The following is a 21,295-nucleotide window of genomic DNA, read 5'->3' as shown; positions in this document are numbered from 1 at the left end:
TAATTCAAAAGCATCAATTCTTCGGCGATCAGCCTTTTTTATGGTCCAGCTCTCACTTCCATACATCACTACTGGGAAAACCATAGCTTTAACTATACGGACCTTTGTTGGCAAGGTGAGTGGAAGGGAATTCCCCATCAACTTGCAGGCCACAAAATGTGCTAATATTATTAATAATAAACAATTATGAGACCCACTCATACAGCAGTTCTGTATGTGAATGGAGATCTGGGTTTCAGTAAGGCTTTTGACAGAGCCACCCATGATATTATTGCAGAGAAGCTGGTAAAATGTGGGCTGGATGAGGATACTGTTACATGGATTTGTAGCTGGTTGACTGACCAGACCCAAATAGTGCTCACTAATGGTTCCTCCACATCCTGGGAAAAGGTGGCAAGTGGGGTGCCCCAAGGCTCTGCCCTAAGTCCATTGTTGTTCAGTCTTTATATATAACATGGGTGAAGGAATTGAGGGGATGCTCATCAGATTTGCAGGTGACAATAAACTAGGAAGGGTAGCCAATGCCACAGAAGACAGAATCAGGATTCAAAATGACCTTGATAGATTGGAAAACTGGGCCCAACCTAACACAGTGAATTTCAATAGGGACAAATGAAAGGTTCTGCACTTAGGAAGAACCAACCACAAAAATATAAGATGGAGGACATCTGGCTAAATGGTAGCACATGTGAAAAGGATCCAGGGGTCTTAGTGTATCACAAGTTTAACATGAGTCAACAGTGTGATTCAGTAGCAAAAAGCGCTAATGCTATTCTGGGCTGCATCAACAGAAGTATAGAGTCCAGATCAAGCAAACTAAGAGTACCACTCTATTCTGCCTTGGTCAGACCACACCTGGGATTCAGCTAGATTGGTAAAGAAAAAACAATTTATATACGCTCTATATGCGATATAATACTGTGCCACCAGTTGGCGCTGTGGAGTCCCGTTTTTCCCTACCGGATTTCCCTTTTAAATTTACAACCCATTTAACTGAAACGCTAGATCCAGCCCTGGAATACTATGTCCAGTTCTGGGCGCCACAGTTTAAGAAGGATGTTGACAAGCTGGAATGTGTTCTGAAGAGGGCAACCAAAGATGATCAAGGATCTGGAAACCCATCCCCCTGCAGCTGCAAGGGGACCCTATCCACTTGGGGCATTCCAGCTCCTCATGTGATTAAAGTGTACTTTTGCAGTAGGAGGTCATGCATCACTATAGGCTCCCCATGCAATTGAGAGCATAATGTTGCTGGAAGGAAAAGTGGGGTTACATACAGTTGAATAGAATTCAATATCCAGCACGTCTTGCAGTAATGCTGTAGCAATGTTAAGACTTCCCCCAAAGGAAATGAGCACTTTGTACAACCTACTAGACCCAGCTTCATTTCCCCTTCCCTTCTCTGGCTCACTGGGAAGTGGTTAAAGCATAGATCTGGGAAATATCTGTGTTTCAGAACTCTGTGAGAGAGGCTGCCATGTTAGCAAATCTAGAAAAGCGAACCCACTGATGGGCAATTCTTCCCACCTGTTTGGAACAGCTGCATTGTAACACAGAAGGAGTTAGCTTTCAATTCACAATTTGTCACAATTTTCTCTTTAAAAGGCCTTGTTTTGTTCCTGTTTTCCTTGGGGGAACTGCATATAAATAGAAATACGTACGCATACATGCATGCCTTTGAAACGTAACCTGAAAAGCGGCATTGAGATTCTGCTTAGAATTTCCCTATTGTTTCTTATATTGGCACTCTGTTTGAAAGCATAATATCATCCCGTCGATTCGTTATTGCTAAAGTGTATTTGAATGTAATAACATTAGCAATATACCTTTTGTGAAGCTAATGAAATGGTTGCCTAAAGAATGAAGTTAATGCACCACTTTATTCACATGTAAAGCAGGAACAGGGACGCGGGTGGCGCTGTGGGTAAAAGCCTCAGCGCCTAGGGCTTGCCGATCAAAAGGTCAGCAGTTCGAATCCCCGCGGCGGGGTGCGCTCCCGCTGCTCGGTCCCAGCGCCTGCCAACCTAGCAGTTCGAAAGCACCCCCGGGTGCAAGTAGATAAATAGGGACCGCTTACTGGCGGGAAGGTAAACGGCGTTTCCGTGTGCGGCTCTGGCTCGCCAGAGCAGTGATGTCACGCTGGCCACGTGACCCAGAAGTGTCTCCGGACAGCGCTGGCCCTCGGCCTCTTGAGTGAGATGGGCGCACAACCCCAGAGTCTGTCAAGACTGGCCCATACGGGCAGGGGTACCTTTACCTTTACCTTTTAAAGCAGGAACATTAATGGTGCTTCAGCTTACAGTGAACTAAATTCATCCCTGGCATAACTCCATTAAATCCAAAGGGTTTACCCCAGGCAAATGTCTCCAGGGCCAGTTTTAGAGACATCTGTGCAATATCGGAGAACTGTACTTGCAAAGCCACCAAACATCCTGCGGCAGCTTCCCCCTACAGGCAACTTGTCTTAAGCCTTCAGCTCTGCATTTGGCCCTGTTTGAATCTAATTGACTTAGTAAGAATTAGTAAGAAGCTGGTCTGCTCAGAGGTTTGGCACTTGCAGACAATTCACTGACATGTTTAATGTTGTTATCAATGGCTTGTTGCTTTAATCAACATCAGTGCCAATATACGGGGATTAAAATGATCTTTGGTTCATCAGGAGGCAGACTAAACAGGAAACATTTACACAGTGTTAAAGCTTTAAAAGCTCCCAGAAAGAGGCAGGGGGAGGGGGGAGAGGAAGGTTGACATCCTCTTTGTCTACAGCCTCTCTCTTTTTTTGAAATGCATAATCACCAAAGCAAAGGTGTAAGGTTCTCTACTGTGTAATGAGCAGAATCTTGGCATTTGAAGAAACTGATGTCCTCAATTAGGAAAGGCGTCTGTAGCTTATTACTATTCACAGCACAAAGCTTCCTACCTCTCTGAGTCACACTGGAGAATGACATTCTGACTGGATCCTTTTAGCTAAGCTTTTGTTGATTTCTTGGCAAGGAAAACATGGAGAGAGGGAGAGAGAAAGAAAGAGAGAAAACCCCAAAGATATCCTTTTGGCTTCTCATAAAAGTGTGACTTCTCCTGACCTTGTGAACAGACCTCATTATAGGCTGTGCTCAAGAAGTTGGGCTTCCAGATTTCACACACACACACACACACACACACACACACACACTCCCAACCTAAACCGTTTGTGTTAATTTGGAACTTGAAACAAACAAGAGCCCGATCCTTCACATGTTTATTCAGAAGCAGGTCTCAGCGTGTTTAGTGGGGCTTACTCTCAGGATGCCAGGCTGAGCAATTAAGAATGTTGGCAAGAAGCAGCCATTCAGTAGGCTGATGGTGCTTAACAATCTTCTTGCTCACGTGTAGCCATAAATATTCTGACTTCAAACAGTCCCATTTGTCCTCCTGCACCATCATTTTCATTTCACATCCTCAAGTCACGCTGCATCAGAGGCACTGCCTTGGGCCAAATATTTTTTTTGGGGGGGGCAGCTGCATGGTGCGTGGCTATGATGTCATACATTTGTCATCAAGAGGAGGCCTTGTCCAGTGCCACACAGCTTTAATGGCTGTGGCTTCTCATCTCTCACTCTCAGGAGGAGCCTGCTTTTGATGATGCTCTGCAATCAGCTTGGTGGTTCAAGCTGAGCCCCCTGCTAAGGAATATTGAGGGGGCTGACGACACTTCCGCCCCCTAGAGTAGGTGCGCCCGCACTGCATTCACATTGCAGTTTATTCCATTTCTTCAACATTTCCCTAACTGTTCATTTCTGCATTGTATTTGAGCTTTCACTGGCATTTAGTGCAAGCTTTGTGCTCATTTCTGTGTTATTTGCAACCAGATTTTTCTGGAAGTAGCTAACACAGAAAGTGGCCCTAAACTTATGCCCTATTCACTATAATCTTTGCCATACAAACTAAAGATTCAGAAGCTATGAATGCCATGTCATCTGCTCCCCACCCCGCCCCCCAGCTCCAGTTGTAAAAACGTTACCAGGGCTTTATTAACACTGCAGTTATGTTATCTTTGAAGATACATCAAAGTCCATGCTAAATTAAGCATTGGGTTTATCAAGTGAAGCTTGTGATGGTGTAAGCACAAGGAATGGGCTCAATGCACTGGTCTAGTGAAGAAACCTTCCTGCTCACCCCCCCCCTCAATTTTTCAAAGAAGACACTGAGATAATTAATGAAAGTCAGTTAGGGGGTTAGATCTTCCCAATCAATAACATTAGCTGGATTCCATTTTTCATCATGCCCACTTGCCCAGCTCATATGCAAATAGAATTGCAAGAGACGAATCACTGTGATTAGACACGATTCTCCCCGTAAGTGAAATTCATAATGAATGGGCACCCTGGTGACAGTCAGAGGCACTGGTTTAGTCTTTATTAAAAGCAATTTGAGAGATGAGTAAAATAACGAGCTTTGCTAATGGCTGATGAAGAAGTCATGCGCTACATAAGCAATTTTGGTTTTAGGTAACTACTGATTAGAGGTTTAGGACAGAGCCTGGAGATGAGAAATATGTGGGGATGCACATACATTTTTGCTTAAGATAACCTACATTAGGAGAAACCTGGAGCCAAATATTGGATCGCTTCAAATGAATGTGTGAAATGCTGTGTTCACAGCCCTGATGCACAAGTCTTTTGCCTGTTTCCTCCATTCTCAGCAACACTGCAGAGCACCTCTATTGCAGAGCACCTCATATCCTACACAATATATACATATATATATATATATATATATATATATATAGCCATTCTGCATGGACTTATAGGAGACACAATCAAAACGAGGCATGCTGATATGAGACAGGAATGGAAGGGCAAAGAAAAGAATTGATTATGTCAGGAAAAATTTATGGTGTTTGGTACATTTATGCAAACAATGGAAGGGCTTCACCAGCTTCATAATTGTATAGCATTTGCATAACGCCGATAGCTCTTCAGATTCACAGCCTTTGCAGGTATGCTTGATTTCTCAAAAGTCTAAGAAATGCTGGCAGTTCCTCTGAGAGCTGTGGGCTTCATTACAAACATTTTGCACATCTCTGATTATGGCTAATCATGGTAGTTTGTCGTTGAATAAGTCTTGGCAATCAGGACAAACTAGAAGTACTCAACACTTAGGTGGCTTCTCCTGCTAGGATGTTATGACAAGGTGAGATCATGCAAAATTTGCTATTGGAAGTGCAGAAGAGATCTGTCTGATTTTTCCCCACTTGGGCAAATATTAACTATGAAAACAGTTGGCTTTACTGCATTTCTTTCTAGCCATTAATCAACTGAAAATTTCAGCATCATAGTTTTAGAATCCATAAGCAGAGCCCTGCTGGGTCAAACCAACATCCATCTAGTCCTGCAATCTATTTTCCCTGGGATACTTGAGGAATTCAATCTGTGTGAATTCTTAAATGAAATGACATGATCCATACACACTACTCAAGCTAATGTGAGGATCAGAACTTGGCTGCCAACCAGATTTTGCACTTCCTTGAATGTTGTGTCATAGTTCCAGACATCTAAGACATGTCAAACTGTGCATTGCAATGTGTAAATACAAGGGCATGAGGATCCTTACACTGGCTGTTGATGTGAGCCTGTTGATGACAGTGTGAATCATACACACAGAGAGAGCCAACAGCACACCCATTTTGAAATGAAGCTATGGCTTGGCAGCAAAGTATGGAATATGGGATGGCTAAAGGCCCCAGTGACGCGGAAGGAAGGGAAATGGGTGGCGCTGTGGATTAAACCACAGAGCCTAGGACTTGCCAATCAGAAGGTCGGTGGTTTGAATCCCCGCGACGGGGTGAGCTCCCGTTGCTCGGTCCCTGCTCCTGCCAACCTAGCAGTTTGAAAGCATGTCAAAGTGCAAGTAGATAAATAGGTACCGCTCTGGTGGGAAGGTAAACGGCGTTTCCATGCGCTGCTCTGGTTCGCCAGAAGTGGCTTAGTCATGCTGGCCACATGACCCGGAAGCTGTACGCCGGCTCCCTCGGCCAATAAAGCGAGATGAGCGTGGCAACCCCAGAGTCGGCCACGACTGGACCTAATGGTCAGGGGTCCCTTTACCTTTTTAAAGGCCCCAGGAGGAAGGTTGAGTGACACAGTGTGTTTACTAGTGCACAGTATGAAGAAATATGGCTTCCCACATAGGCGTTTATGTAGATATTATTATTATGTATTAAATTTGTTAGTCACTTTCTCATGCCTAAGACAACCCAAGGCAACTTATAACCAAACAACCTTAAATTCTAGCTCTTAAAAATAGAATGGATGCATACAGAATACTTGCCACTCAAAAGTAGCACATACAGAGCAAAGGCCATTTCTCGTTTCTAGTCATTCCTGTGGCAACATCCCCCACCCCCAAGACAGCAGCCATATTTGATTTTCGGAAGGTACAATGTCAAGCTATCCTTTTCCACATAAAGTGATCTGCTAAAAGCACTATCTCATCACCACATAGGGATTAAAAGAGAATGAAAATTAAGATACCACCTCATAAAGCTGTTATTAATACATCAGTGTAAGTTACCATTACTGTAAACTCTGTTCAGTAGCATTGCAGAGCTGGCCTAAGCCTGACAGAGGGAAAACAAGCCTTTAAAATAGAATTTGACCTATACCACCCTTTTGGCTGGCAGACCTTCTACCAAGGGTGGCTCTACACACTGGGGGGAAAACACTGTGAATAAGTCAGAAATTAAATCATTACAACGAAAGGAAAAAAGTGCTATGGAAAATCACAAATATTTCTTTTTTGCTGCTCAGCTCCATCTGGTGTTGCATGTTTGTAATACATTTAAAACACTGTTTTTTACACTAATGTAGCTAAGTCCAAGTCATTTGACTTTGCTGAACAGAGTTGGGATCCAATGTAAGTACCACCTGTCCAGTTGCATCAGTCCCATAATGCCTATTTTCCAAGGCTTAGCCCAATTGCACTTAGTATAGGTCATCTGCATCTTAAAAAGTAGAGACATCATGTTGCCAACAAAGGTCCGTATAGTAGTGATGTATGGAAGTGAGAGCTGGACCATAAAGAAGGCTGATCGCTGAAGAATTGATGCTTTTGAATTATGGTGCTGGAGGAGACTCTTGAGAGTCCCATGGACTGCAAGAAGATCAAACCTATCCATTCTGAAGGAAATCAGCCCTGAGTGCTCACTGGAAGGACAGATCCTGTAGCTGAGACTCCAATACTTTGGCCACCTCATGAGAAGAGAAGACTCCCTGGAAAAGACCCTGATGTTGGGAAAGATGGAGGGCACAAGGAGAAGGGGACGACAGAGGACGAGATGGTTGGATAGTGTTCTCGAAGCTACCAGCATGAGTTTGACCAAACTGCGGGAGGCAGTGGAAGACAGAAGTGCCTGGCGTGCTCTGGTCCATGGGGTCACAAACAGTCGGACACGACTAAACAACTAAACAACAACATAGGTCATCTGCACCAGAGATCTGCTGGACCCAAACTCAGTCATTCTAGTGGACCTTAGGTTTGGATTTCTCCCTTACCTCATGTACTCTAGGAAATAAACTCCTCTGAGTAATATCATTTCATCTGAAAGGCTTCTAGAGCAAGATTCATCAATCAATCTAATGCTCTGAGGTTGGCAAAATAGCCTCCTCCACCTCCACTGCGAGGTCTGTGAGTGCTTTGAAGGCTTTTGTGATTGAGAAATGGTAAGACATGTGAGACAGACAACATTGGCTCAAGTCAAGGCCACTACTGCTAAAGTGTGCTGGCACTGGATCATTGTAGGAATTAAAGCAGTCAGTTTTGGCAAAACAATAGCTGGGCTCAAATCCAATGCTAAAATCTTTTGGTAATGCTGGTTCCAGTTTCACAACATCTATAATTTTTCAGTTCCGTTAGTAAAATGTTGAAATCTTTTGGTAATGCAGGTTCCAGTTTCACAACATCTATAATTTTTCAGTTGGTGCCTTCAGGTGTTTTGGAATACAGCTTTCATAAACTCTGACCTTTCCTCATGCTAGCTCTGACTGATGGGGAGTTATAGCTCATAACTCCTGGAAGGCACCAACTTGGCCTGATCTGATTGGTTATGTAATGTTGTACTGCTTGAATCTAATGTTGTATTGTTGTGATGCCTTCAGCATGTCACTACATGATCTGTGATTCCCTAGAATTTGTTTATGAAAGAGGAAGTAGATAAATGGCAGAACAGAGGAACAACAGGCATGAGCAATTGCAAAAGAAGAAAAAAAGAAAAATTTAAAAAATCTGGAAAATTCTGGGGTCACTCCCAAGGCACTACTTTCACAATGGACATCAAAATGAGTAAAACTTGAAGAAGAAGAAGAAGAAGAAGAAGAAGAAGAAGAAGAAGAAGAAGAAGAAGAGTTTGGATTTGATATCCCGCCTTTCACTCCCTTTAAGGAGTCTCAAAGCGGCTAACATTCTCCTTTCCCTTCCTCCCCCACAACAAACACTCTGTGAGGTGAGTGGGGCTGAGAGACTTCAAAGAAGTGTGACTGGCCCAAGGTCACCCAGCAGCTGCATGTGGAGGAGCGGAGATGCGAACCCGGTTCCCCAGATTACGAGACTACCGCTCTTAACCACTATACCACACTGGCTCTCTTGAGTAATGTCATAGTTATCATCATTAGGCAATAACAAGTATAATGGCTGGTGTGTCACAGATAAATCCTAACTATAGAAAGCTGCTGCAACTTACACTTGTTGTTTGCATCCGTCTGTCTTGTGCACAATGAAGAAGTGTGCCTTTGGGAGTGAAGTCAAACTGCTACAGTGGCTTCTGTGGCTGTAGAGAGTGTTATGGGAGAAACATGTTTTGTTGCAGCTGGGGCAGATGAAGGCATCCATTAAGTTGCCTCTATTTCAAACTCAATTCAGGAGGCATTTTCCTTACACCATCCTTTTGCTGGCTATATTCTGTTAGGTTGCTAGATCATGTGACTAAAAGCTGAAAGGGGTTTGGAATAGGTGCAGGTTTCTCTTTTCCTGTCCTGACCCACTATACCTCCAGAATGCACCGTTTTGGAATTTACACCAGTGTAAGTTCCACCAGCTTAAACTTTGCCAGCTGAGGCCCACCTGAGTTAAAATGAGGGACTTTGTTGTTGTTGTTTAGTCATGTCCGACTCTTCGTGACCCCATGGACCAGAGCACGCCAGGCACTTCTGTCTTCCACTGCCTCCCGCAGTTTGGTCAAACTCATGCTGGTAGCTTCAAGAACACTGTCCAGCCATCTCGTACTCTGTCGTCCCCTTCTCCTTGTGCCCTCCATCTTTCCCAACATCAGGGTCTTTTCCAGGGAGTCTTCTCTTCTCATGAGGTGGCCAAAGTATTGGAGTCTCAACTACAGGATCTGTCCTTCCAGTGAGCACTCAGGGCTGATTTCCTTAAGAATGGATAGGTTTGATCTTTTTGCAGTCCATGGGACTCTCAAGAGTCTCCTCCAGCACCATAATTCAAAAGCATCAATTCTTCAGCGATCAGTCTTCTTTATGGTCCAGCTCTCACTTCCATACATCACTACTGGGAAAACCATAGCTTTAACTATACGGACCTTTGCTGGCAAGGTGATGTCTCTGCTTTTTAAGATGCTGTCTAGGTTTGCCATTGCTCTTCTCCCAAGAAGCAGGCGTCTTTTAATTTCATGGCTGTTGTCACAGTGGCACATCTCCTGCTGAGCTGGAGTGAGGGAAAATTCAAGATCTGCCAAATCCAAACTCTGTTATCGCAGCAGATCTTGGGTTTGGACTGTGCTGTTAGAGTTGGTTACAATGATTGAGCCCAATGAAATTCTCCTTTGTTCGCAATAAAAGACATATTATTTTTATTCTGATTATTATCACTTATTAGTGCTACTATGAATGCCACACACCCCGAAGGCTTTTTACAAATGAAGCATTGTATTGAAAAGAATTAATGCTAAGGAAAGGAGGGTAGCATGTTAGGGAATATGCACCTGTCATTAGAGATGTGGTTTGATCTATCAGCAAGTTTTAAAGTCCTACAAGATATCTGCATAGTGAATTCTTCCCTTGCCCTTGATTCATTATGTTCTTCTGACTTTGCTCAGGGGAAGGAGCTGGCAGAATCAGTCTGCAGTCAATCATAAAATTCCATTAGATGCCCATAATAATGTGCAGTGTCTAATCATATTATGGATCATTTTTAAGTTCACGGGAAGGGGCACATGTCTTGAAACAATCTACTTCAGAAATTGGATGTTTTGTAAAAAAACCTGGGCATATATATATATATATATATATATATATATATATATATACACCCACACACCCACACACCCACACACACCCTTTAAATCTACCAGACTCTTCAGTCTACTTTTACAGCAGAAGAAATGCAATGAATTTGATTTTACAGGGGGGAGATTGGACCCAGAAGCAATACTGATCTATGGATGCAAATGTTCAGTAGCGCTCTTTATATCTGAACCTCAGTTATCCAGAATAGCCAATTATTTATATTCCATTAATCCCCATGGCAATGTGTCCATGTTTAAAGTAGTGTTTGCTTGTCTGGTGAAAAGATTGCAGGCATCACTTTTCCTTCAGGTTGGCCGGTTAATAGCCTTCTGCAGGAGTCTATGGCCTAAGATTGGAGAAAGCCAGTGAGATGCAGTTATATAACATCTTACGTTCTTATGGTAGTGATAAATTTATACAAACCATCTTTAAAGAACGTTTTTTGACCCTGCAAAACTGAAAACCACTTCTCTGGGGCAATTTTTATCGCTGCTTGTGAAAATCATGTACACATAGTCATTTACATGTGCGCCACTTGGCCTCACTCTCCATTGCCCTCATTGCTTTCTCCACTGTCATCACGTTGTCAACTCTAATTGGCTATGTGACATTGTGACATCACCCTGGGGTGCTACCATAGCAGCAGCAGTGTCTGCTTTTCAAAATAAGAGCAGAACTAAACATGAAGCAGAGTTGTGTGATATCTTTATCACATTGGTTTTGGAGCAACATGACTGACGAGGGGTTTGAATGAAAAGATAGAGCTTGTGTTTGTGTGCCTGTGTATATAGCCGCTTAACCTTATTCATTATCTATATCTATCTATCTATCTATCTATCTATCTATCTATCTATCTATCTATCTCTCTATCTATCTATCATCTATCCCCATAGTGGAAAATATACCCATACCATTATATTTTTCTCCCCATAAGGGGAAAGGCGGCTAAGGAGCAGAGAGATTTTGAAGAAATGTTAAGAGAGAACAGACATCAGCAGGCCTTCCTATCTATTCCTCCACTCAAAATTCAGCTTCTTGGTGCTAATTCTGGTTACAGATGTTGTGGTCAAATGTGTTAGCCCCTTGAGAAAACTACATCTCTCTTGGGACACTGGACCTTTAGTTCTGGGTGAACAGAAAGTCATAAAAATATACCACAGAATCATAGAATCATAGAGTTGGAAGAGACCACAAGGGCCATCGAGTCCAACCCCCTGCCAAGCAGGAAACACCATCAGAGCACTCCTGACATATGGTTGTCAAGCCTCTGCTTAAAGACCTCCAAAGAAGGAGACTCCACCACACTCCTTGGCAGCAAATTCCACTGTCGAACAGCTCTTACTGTCAGGAAGTTCTTCCTAATGTTTAGGTGGAATCTTCTTTCTTGTAGTTTGGAGCCATTGTTCCGTGTCCACTTCTCTGGAGCAGCAGAAAACAACCTTTCTCCCTCCTCTATGTGACATCCTTTTATATATTTGAACATGGCTATCATATCACCCCTTAACATCCTCTTCTCCAGGCTAAACATGCCCAGCTCCCTTAGCCGTTCCTCATAAGGCTTCGTTTCCAGGCCTTTGACCATTTTGGTTGCCCTCCTCTGGATACGTTCCAGTTTGTCAGTGTCCTTCTTGAACTGTGGTGCCCAGAACTGGACACAGTACTCCAGGTGAGGTCTGACCAGAGCAGAATACAGTGGCACTATTACTTCCCTTGATCTAGATGCTATACTCCTATTGATGCAGCCCAGAATTGCATTGGCTTTTTTAGCTGCCGCATCACACTGTTGGCTCATGTCAAGTTTGTGGTCAACCAAGACTCCTAGATCCTTTTCACATGTACTGCTCTCAAGCCAGGTGTCACCCATCTTGTATTTGTGCCTCTCATTTTTTTTGCCCAAGTGCAATAGTTTACATTTCTCCCTGTTAAAATTCATTTTGTTTGTTTTAGCCCAGTTCTCTAATCTGTCAAGGTCGTTTTGAAGTGTGATCCTGTCCTCTGGGGTGTTAGCCACCCCTCCCAGTTTGGTGTCATCTGCAAATTTGATCAGGATGCCCTTGAGTCCATCATCCAAGTCGTTGATAAAGATGTTGAATAAGACCGGGCCCAAGACAGAACCCTGTGGCACCCCACTAGTCACTCTTCTCCAGGATGAAGAGGAACCATTGATGAGCACCCTTTGGGTTCGGTCAGCCAGCCAGTTACAAATCCACTGAGTGGTAGCATAGTCAAGACCGCATTTTACCAGCTTCTTTACAAGAATATCATGGGGCACCTTGTCAAATGCCTTGCTGAAATCAAGGTAGGCTACATCCACTGCGTTCCCTTCATCTACCAGGCTTGTAATTCTGTCAAAAAATGAGATCAGGTTAGTCTGACATGACTTATTTTTCAGAAATCCATGCTGACTATTGGTGATCACAGCATTCCTTTCTAGGTGCTCACAGACTGTTTGCTTAATGATCTGCTCCAGAATCTTCCCTGGTATTGACCAAAGCAGTTTACCATACAATAAATAAATAAAATACAATTTAACAACAGACATCAATTAATCACTGTGTAAAGGTGTATTCTTAATTGTTTGTATAGACCTGGTGGAAAAGTTTTCAGCAGACGTTTAAAAACTGAGATAGAAGGTCACTGAGGAATATTGGCAGAGTATGCCACAGGTCTGGGGCAATGAAACAAAAGGCTCGGTTTCTAGTTGTTGCCAAATGAGCCTCACCAATTTGGCCTCACCAATGACCAAGGATGCTCCTAGAGAAGATCTCAGTGATCAAGCTGGGATATAAGGGTTGAGGTGATGTCTGAAGTACCCTGGACCTACAGTGTGTTACTCAGGGCTTTGCAAATTAATACAAGCAACTTGTAGTACAAGCTGTGTAGTAGATGGGTGTCAGGGAACTGACATCAAAGGGAGAAACGGAGGCAGGGCATCAGAGCGATGCCGGGGAGGGAACCAGCAGAGGGGAAGGATTTCAGCGTGACACCAATGGAGAGGAGAGGGAGATGGAGGAGGCGGTGTCAAAGCTCCAAGACCCTTCAAGCGAAACTAGCAGAGAGAGTGCTGGCACGCCCCTGCCTTCCCCTTACTTGCGCAGACGCGTTCCGCGCAGAGAACATAGGAGGAGACTTGGGGTGAAACAGCTTTTATGCTGGAAGAGATTCAAGAAACGCCCATTGACAGATTCTGCAAGTGACTAACAGGTCACGGAGGGTGAGCTCTAACCCTAAACCAAGTCGAGCAAATGATCTAATTGAACTGAAGGCCATTTACGCACAAGTAACCCCTTACAACCATTACAGCAATCCATCAATCATCTGCTGTTACTTGTGCGCAAGCAGTGGAAACATGAGCCAGACTGGAGGCGCCGGGGCAGCGGAGCCGGCTGCGGGGGTGCAGGACCTGGTGAAGAGGAACCAGGAGCTGGAACGGCATGTAGCACTGCTGATGGCGAGGCTGGATGAGAGGCGCACCCAGGATACGCAGGTTATACCCACCCCAGTGGGAAAAAAGGTGCCCGGACTGGTACACAAATTTTGGGGGAAACCCCAGGAATATAATGGATTCCGAACAGAAATAGAGTACACCTTGCAACTGCAGCATGATGACTTTGCTGACGAGGCAGCGCAAGTGGCGTATATTGTGGGGCACCTTGAGGGCAGCGCAAGGGAATGGGTTAGACCCCTAATGGGTCAGAACCCTGCCATGAAGGACGTCCGGAGGTTTTTTCAGGCAATGGACGCAATGTATTCAACCCAATTGGGGGAGAGTGTCAACCAAAGGGAGCTGTTGAGATGCAAACAGGGAGATCTTTCTGTTAGAGACTACTGGTCGCGCTTTGCGATGCTAATACACAGGCTCGAATGGGATCTAGATAGCCCGCCCATACGGATGCTGTTTGAGGAGGGGTTGTCCCCAACCGTTAAAGACGAGCTCTCCCGCGCGCCCCGCCCGGAGATTATGGACCAGCTGACTAAAGCTGCGTTAGCGATAGGCTCTCGCCAGGAAGCGCGCACTTTGGAAAGGCGGGAAGGGAGAGGAGAGCGTTGCCCTGACTACCGCATTCCTGAGATGCCAAAGCAGCCTCACGATGACGTGGTGCCAATGGAAATCGATGGGGCGCGCGCGCGAGGTGCCGAGCGCCCACCAAGGAGTCAAAAAGGAGGGAAAGGCTGGGAAAAGCACCAAGAAATGTTTCCTCTGCCAACGGCCAGGGCACTTTGCCAGGGTCTGCCCACAAAGAAAGGCTTGGCAGGGAATGGTGAGAGCTGCTGGAAACGAGGAGGAGGGGGCAGAGGAAAAGGTGCAGGGAAACGACAGTGCTTGACTGCCCACAGGGGGGCGCAGCAGCCAAGCGAACAACTAACAGGAGTGCCCCAACCGGACCCACCCAAGGTTTCTATAGCAATAGAGGTGGTGCTAGAACTGCCAAATGGACACCCAGTCAAGGTGAAGGCAATGCTGGACTCAGGCAGCTCCTGTAATTTTTTTAGTAAGGAGTTTGCACTGGAGCACCAGATCCACCTGCTGCCACTTGATTTCCCACTCCAAGTGACCACGATAGATGGCAGGGAACTGCTGGGGGGGGGGAGGTGACACATCAAACCCCGCCAATGAGGATGAGTGTGTCCAGGCACACAGAGACCATTGCCTTTCACGTGGCCACACTGGCGGGACCCCCGATAATACTGGGCATGAGCTGGTTAGTGCTACATGACCCAGTGGTGGCTTGGCACCAACGGACAGTCACCTTCGGGTCAGCGCACTGTTTGGAACACTGTCTGGGGGGGAGAAGCCCAGAGTGAGGTTGGCCAGAGTGGCAGCAACTACACTAAAGCAAGGAGGGGGGGGTGCCGCCACAGTACGCGGACTTACAAGAGGTTTTCAGCGAGAGGGAAGCGGACAGGCTGCCGCCACATAGGCCCTTCGACTGCCAAATCAACCTGCTCCCTGGGGCGCAGCTACCGGTGGGTAAGCTGTATGCCATGTCAGACCGAGAGATGCAGGAGTTGCGAGACTTTATAGACAAGAACCTGAAGAGGGGGTTTATAAGAGAAGCTAAGGCAGTGGGGGGCAGCCCTGTGTTTTTTGTGGATAAAAAAAAAAGGATCAGCCGAGACTCGTCGTAGACAACCGAAAATTGAACCTCGTGTCGCAACCTTCCCTATGCCCAGAATCGATGATATTCTAGAGGGTAAGGAAGGGTAAGATTTTTACCAAGCTGGACCTACGGGGAGCATACAATTTGATTAGAATGAGAGAGGGGGACGAATGGAAAACCACCATATTCACCCCCCTAGGGGCCTTTGAGTACTTAGTTATGCCATTTGGATTACAGTCGGGCTCCGCCTGTTTTCAAAGCTTCATGCATCATGTGCTGGGTCCCCTGCTGTACAAGAACTGCGTAGCATTTCTGGACGACGTCCTGCTCTATTCGGACAATGAAAAACAGCATGTCCAGGACATCAGGGAAGTGCTGAAGAGGTTACAAGAGCACCAGCTGTGGGTCAAGCTGGAAAAGTGCCAATTTCATGCCAAAGAAGTGGAATTTCTGGGATACAGGTTGTCAGACAGAGGCCTAGCCATGGACCCCAGCAAGGTGCAGGCGGTGCTGGAATGGAAGGCGCCCAAAACCCGGAAGGATGTGCAGAAGTTCCTCGGGTTCAGCAACTTCTACCGGAAGTTCATCAAGAACTTCGCCCACCTGACTGCACCCATCACGGATTGTCTCAGTAGCAAAAAGAAGTTCGTCTGGACGGAAAGTGTCCAACGGTCCTTCAAAAGGCTAAAGAAGGCGTTCGCCTCGGAGGAACAACTCCTGCACGTGGATCTGCAGAAGCCGATGAGGCTAGAGACCGACGCATCGGACAGAGCGGTGGGAGCGGTGTTACTCCAGCCGGGACGGGGCCAACACACCTGGAGGCCGTGCGCCTTCTTCTCAAGGAAGTTGAACAAATCGGAACAGAACTACACAGTGTATGATCGCGAACTGTTAGCTATTTATGCAGCATTTCGCCAGTGGAGACATATCCTAATAGGGGCTCAGCACAAGATTCAGGTTTGCACTGACCACAAGAACCTGGAATACTGGAGAACGGCGCAAGTCCTCAACGAGAGACAGATTCGGTGGGCACAGGAGTTCTCCAAGTTCTTCTTTGAGATCAAGTACGTGCTGGTTCACACACCTGCCTGATTCATACAATTTTTCACCTTTAAAAGTGGGAAAAACTTGTGTAAAGCAGATTTTTGTTTATAGAAGCCTCAGTGTGGAAATACTGTTAACATGTATGTGTGGAGCAAGGTATGCGCTTGTTTATTTGCACCATGTTCATGCCCTGTGTGAAGGCCACTGCCTCCTAGAAAGTATCTCAACCAAGTCCCACTCTTAGTTGCAGATTTCAAGACTTGGTTCACACAGTATTTGATTCTCCATTCTCAGCATTTTTCATAAATAAACTTCTCAGCCAATCATTCATTCCTCATTTCCATACGGGGAATTAGAACAAGGACTGTAAAGTGCAGAGGTGATGGATGAAAGCATAAAAATGGATTGATTTTATGGCTGAGCTGTGTAAAATTATCATACATTTGATTATTTATGTTGCCACTTACCATTAGTATCACTTTATTATAGAAAATATTTGAGACTCTCTCATTTAGGATGTTGCTAGGTTTCGAGACATAAAATTTGCCAATAAGGACTTGATTTAAATGCTCAGAATTTAGCAGCTTAGCAAACAAATTAGTGTTTGCTAAGTCCCATTGATTTCAGGGGAAGTACTTCTCAGAGTAAACATTTTTCTTTCTCACCCAGCTAACAGCTACCATTTTAGCTCTGTGCTGCAGCTTGCAGCCACTGATGTAATGAGCTTCCAGTATACAATCCCCATGAGGAATTGGGAGTGCTCTCTGCACCCATAATCCATTGAGGGATGATTTCCAGTCATCCAGGCTCACAGCTATAACAGCACATATGATTGCTAACCTAGCTTCTGTTCAAGGAGGCTCTCAACACTGTTAGGAAAACTACTCCATATTCCTCAAGAATACTCAGGGCATTTAAACGTACCTTAACATTGCCACTGAATTTAGGATTGGGTGCTTAATTGCCTTTTCTAAGGACTTGAGACCAGAAGCGAAACATAATTCTAAGCCTCTTTTGTCATAATGGAATTGCACTGATCCAACAATCAATCTGTGTATATCATGGAACATTCATTAGTTAACCTGTTGAATTTCCACTTGCCACACAGGCAGGTATCCTGCTTTCCCTCAGGGCCAAATCTAAACAAAAGCCTAGGCTTCAGTATATCCAATTATGGTATACATGCCTACTGCTGACTGGGCATGTATGCCATTGAATTCTTAAGGAGTGTCTAGTTTTTAGCTCCTGCACAGCAAGAGACATGCTTAAGTCTCTTTGAAAAGATTTTGCACTTGCCATTAGAGGGGACTATTCTTTAACATCTACCCAGCTTTATCAGGATGTAGCATTTGCAGAAAATAACTGCTAAGGAGTATCTGATCTCAGAAACATGCACCACAGGAAAGTTGCATCCCGCTTACCAGGAAAAAAGGAAGGGCAAGCTAAGGAGATTCTAAAGACTAGACAATGAGACAGAAGCAGAGGAAATCCACTAAATATGAGGCAATGAAAACAGCTCTTGGACTCCAGTGATTCCTGTCACATGGTATCCAAACAACTCACTCATCAATTGTAGCTCTGACTTTACCCATTGGCTAAAAATACTTGACAGGGAGGAGAAGGCAGATTGCTCATCTCAAAGAAATCACTTAGAAGACGACTGGCACATTTTGCTGCTTAACTTTCTTTCCAGGAAGGGTAAAGACCCACTGTTTCTTTTTAAATGGAAGTTCAGAATCTGGAATTCCCCCCATCAGAACATTTGACAGTTTCAAAATTTGCCCTGGCCTTTGTTTTTAATCTGCTAATCTCCTAATACAGGTCTGGATTGGAGGTGGGCTAAGTTTTAATATATACATTGAAAAAGTGTGATGTGATCATGGAACAAACCAACAGCATGACTATCCCATTTTGCAAATAAATTCAGTTGATACACTTTCCCCTGAGACATTGCAATGGGTGTTGTGTGGTATACATTAGTCCTTTAGTGCAAGCCATAAAATTTTGTTAAATAACACTGGGTTTATTTTGAAGGAACCTACTGTATGAGATGAATATCAAGGCAGAAAGAAAATGAGAACAACAATATTAAGTAGTAGATGTTGAATATTATGGTTTATGCCACTCTAATAAATCACAGTTATCTCCCTTTGTCATTTGCTGCTAATGCTAATACCCAATCAATTGAGCCAGACTTCACTTTCTTTCCTTTATTTACTATGAAAACTGAGGAAGATTTTGCTGTAGTTGAGAAACTCAATATTTCTCTAATCCAAAGTTTCAATTTTTGAACCCCAGGATCATATTGATGTCCCTACATTTCCTATGGATTTGCACTTGTTAGCATTTGTAGCAGAGATACTGATCAATGAAGACAAAGAACTAGGTTTTTACAGAAAACTTTTATTATTGTTGTGCTTTGTTTCCTGATGGACTTGACATTGCCTTTTCAATCTATAGGTGAAAATGTTGACAGTCTCTCAGCAAAGATGCATTAGTGATGAAAGATTTTTAAATTCTTAAAGGGTGAATGTCATCTAATAAGACACAGCTTTGCAAGCTGGTGGGCATACACCCCACAAGTCTTAAATGGCAATTGAAGTTTATCGATGGAACACCTGGTTTGCATTTTGAAAGTTCCAGGTTCAATCTCTGATGTCTTCAGTCAAAAGGATATCAGGATAAGCAGCTGCATTATCAAGGTGTTTATTAGTCACTAGAATAGATGGCTTTCTATACCGGTACATAATACATTTGCCTAATGCTGTTGTCATGCATCAGTTCGCTTGGCAACAGACAGATGGCACTGCAAACTACAGCACGATAACAGCTGGCTGAGAGCTGCTGGGACACTGGAGAGCAGAGACAGCAGATGGTGGTTTAGGCTGTGATGGTGGGCAGCCCAGGTGAGCTACAGTCAGTGCTATTTTTCTAGAAAAAGAGGTGCCAGAACTCACCATGAACGCCTCCCTTGTTCTCTTATGGCCTGAGAGGTGCTGGAACTGATGAGAAAAAGCCCAGGCTACCGTGAAACACTTCTGGAAGGCTGTGGTGGGCAGTGAGAGAGCTGCCCTGCTCTGTCGTTACTGTTCTTCAGTGTCTTACCTGGGCTTACCTAACCCACCCCACCACTGCCTTTTCCCTCTTTGTGCGAAAGCTTCTAAGGGGTTTTGGCACCTTTTGGCACCTCAGCATGGGGGAGCATCACAGAAGGTTAAAGAGACCTATCAAAGGTTGGGAGCCATTCTGAACATATCAAACTGATCTTGTAAGCAGCGCAATCTATTTTAAGCTACTTTGTTCGTTCCTCTGCATTGTCTTGTTGAAAGCACGGACAAGCAACTTTGAAATGGTGACAGAAAATAGTGTGTGTCTGGGGTGGGGAGGTAATTGGTGGGGAGCAGAGTGAGAAATAAAAAAAACAGGCAGGAAGAGATGATTCCCAGTAGTTGCTAAAGTCCCTACTTAGATAACCTGGCCCCCCTCCCTGCTTGGAAGGTTTTAGAAATCATTTAAGTGGAGCTGAATGGAACCTGTAATACTGCTTTGTTGTCTGTTTGTACGCTAGCATAAGAGGGATTCCCACAACAAATTGCCCTTCGCTGTTTTGATGAAGAGAAGCTATAGGACCTAATGATCTAGCTTTAGGAGGAGAAAAACAAACACATTAATTGTTTAGCCAGGTTACTTCTTCAGTGCTTTGATAACTAACATTCTGCATTAGCTTTACTAGTTTCCAGAAAACATTTTCTGAGCAGAGATTTTAAAACAACAACCCTGAAATTATATAATTTCTAGTTAAGCTGGCTGTCACGCTGGTGAGTAACCAATATATTACAGGTTTTAAGGGGTCCCCCTCCCCTGATTAAAATATTTACTGAGTATTTAAATCCTTGTTCTAAGAATGTTGTGGTTTTTCTTCTTCTGGCACAAAATCTCTCTTCAAACACAGAATCGTGCATGCTTGTCATTAACCGATGGGGAAGGCTGTTTAACAAGTCACTGTTGCGTAATTTCATTGATTCTAGCCCTGTGGTTTTGTGGACATAAAATCTGCAGTTGAGACCTAACTTTATGCAGCAGAGTCAGGTTTGAACTCTTAAGAGAATGTGTGTGTACTAATCCTCTTCACTCAGCTCAGCTAGGATTGAAATAAATGCTTGGTCCACAAACCAGTTACATTCCCTGTTTGGATTACTCCCAGGTAAGTGGCATTAGGATTGCAGTTTTAGCCTGTTGAGAGGGAAACCTTAGATATCCTAGTCTAGAATATTCCCACTGGAATTAAAAAGGACTAATCCATTTGATTTTTGATTTTTACTCCCAGTAGTGTAGCAAAATAATTCACTTTGATTAAAACTTAGACATATTCATAAAAATAAAGGGTACCATCTCTCCACCCCCCTGCCCACTTGAGCTGAGTTTCCCTAAACAGTTTAGTTTCTCTTTAAAATAATAATAATAATAATATTATAATAGTGCTTATTGCCTCTAGAATGCAACATGAGTTCATAGAGTGATTTGGAACTTAAAGGAGTCCCTGGTTTGACTTTGGGCACCTTGTTAATGGCACAATCTGATTTGGGAATGCAAAAACTTCACCCAAATCACCCCTTTTGCCTCATAATTTGGAAGCTACACAGACCCCGTGTACACCCCCAATATCCAGCCCCCATCTATATTATATCTCACATGAAGTATTATAATGAATGGTATTTGTTGATCTTTTTAAAAAAAGTCCCACTGAAGAAATAAATATTCTAGTCATGGTAAGAGCTGACATAAAGATATGGACAGTAATGAGAATTTATTGTCAAGTTGATCACTTCACAGCATCCACACAAGGACCAAAAATCAAAGTAGGCAACCCAT

This window comes from Podarcis cretensis, assembly GCF_951804945.1.
Source record: "Podarcis cretensis genome assembly, chromosome: 1".
Classification (NCBI taxonomy): Eukaryota; Metazoa; Chordata; class Lepidosauria; order Squamata; family Lacertidae; genus Podarcis; species Podarcis cretensis.
Note: the sequence above shows the minus strand (reverse complement) of the source record.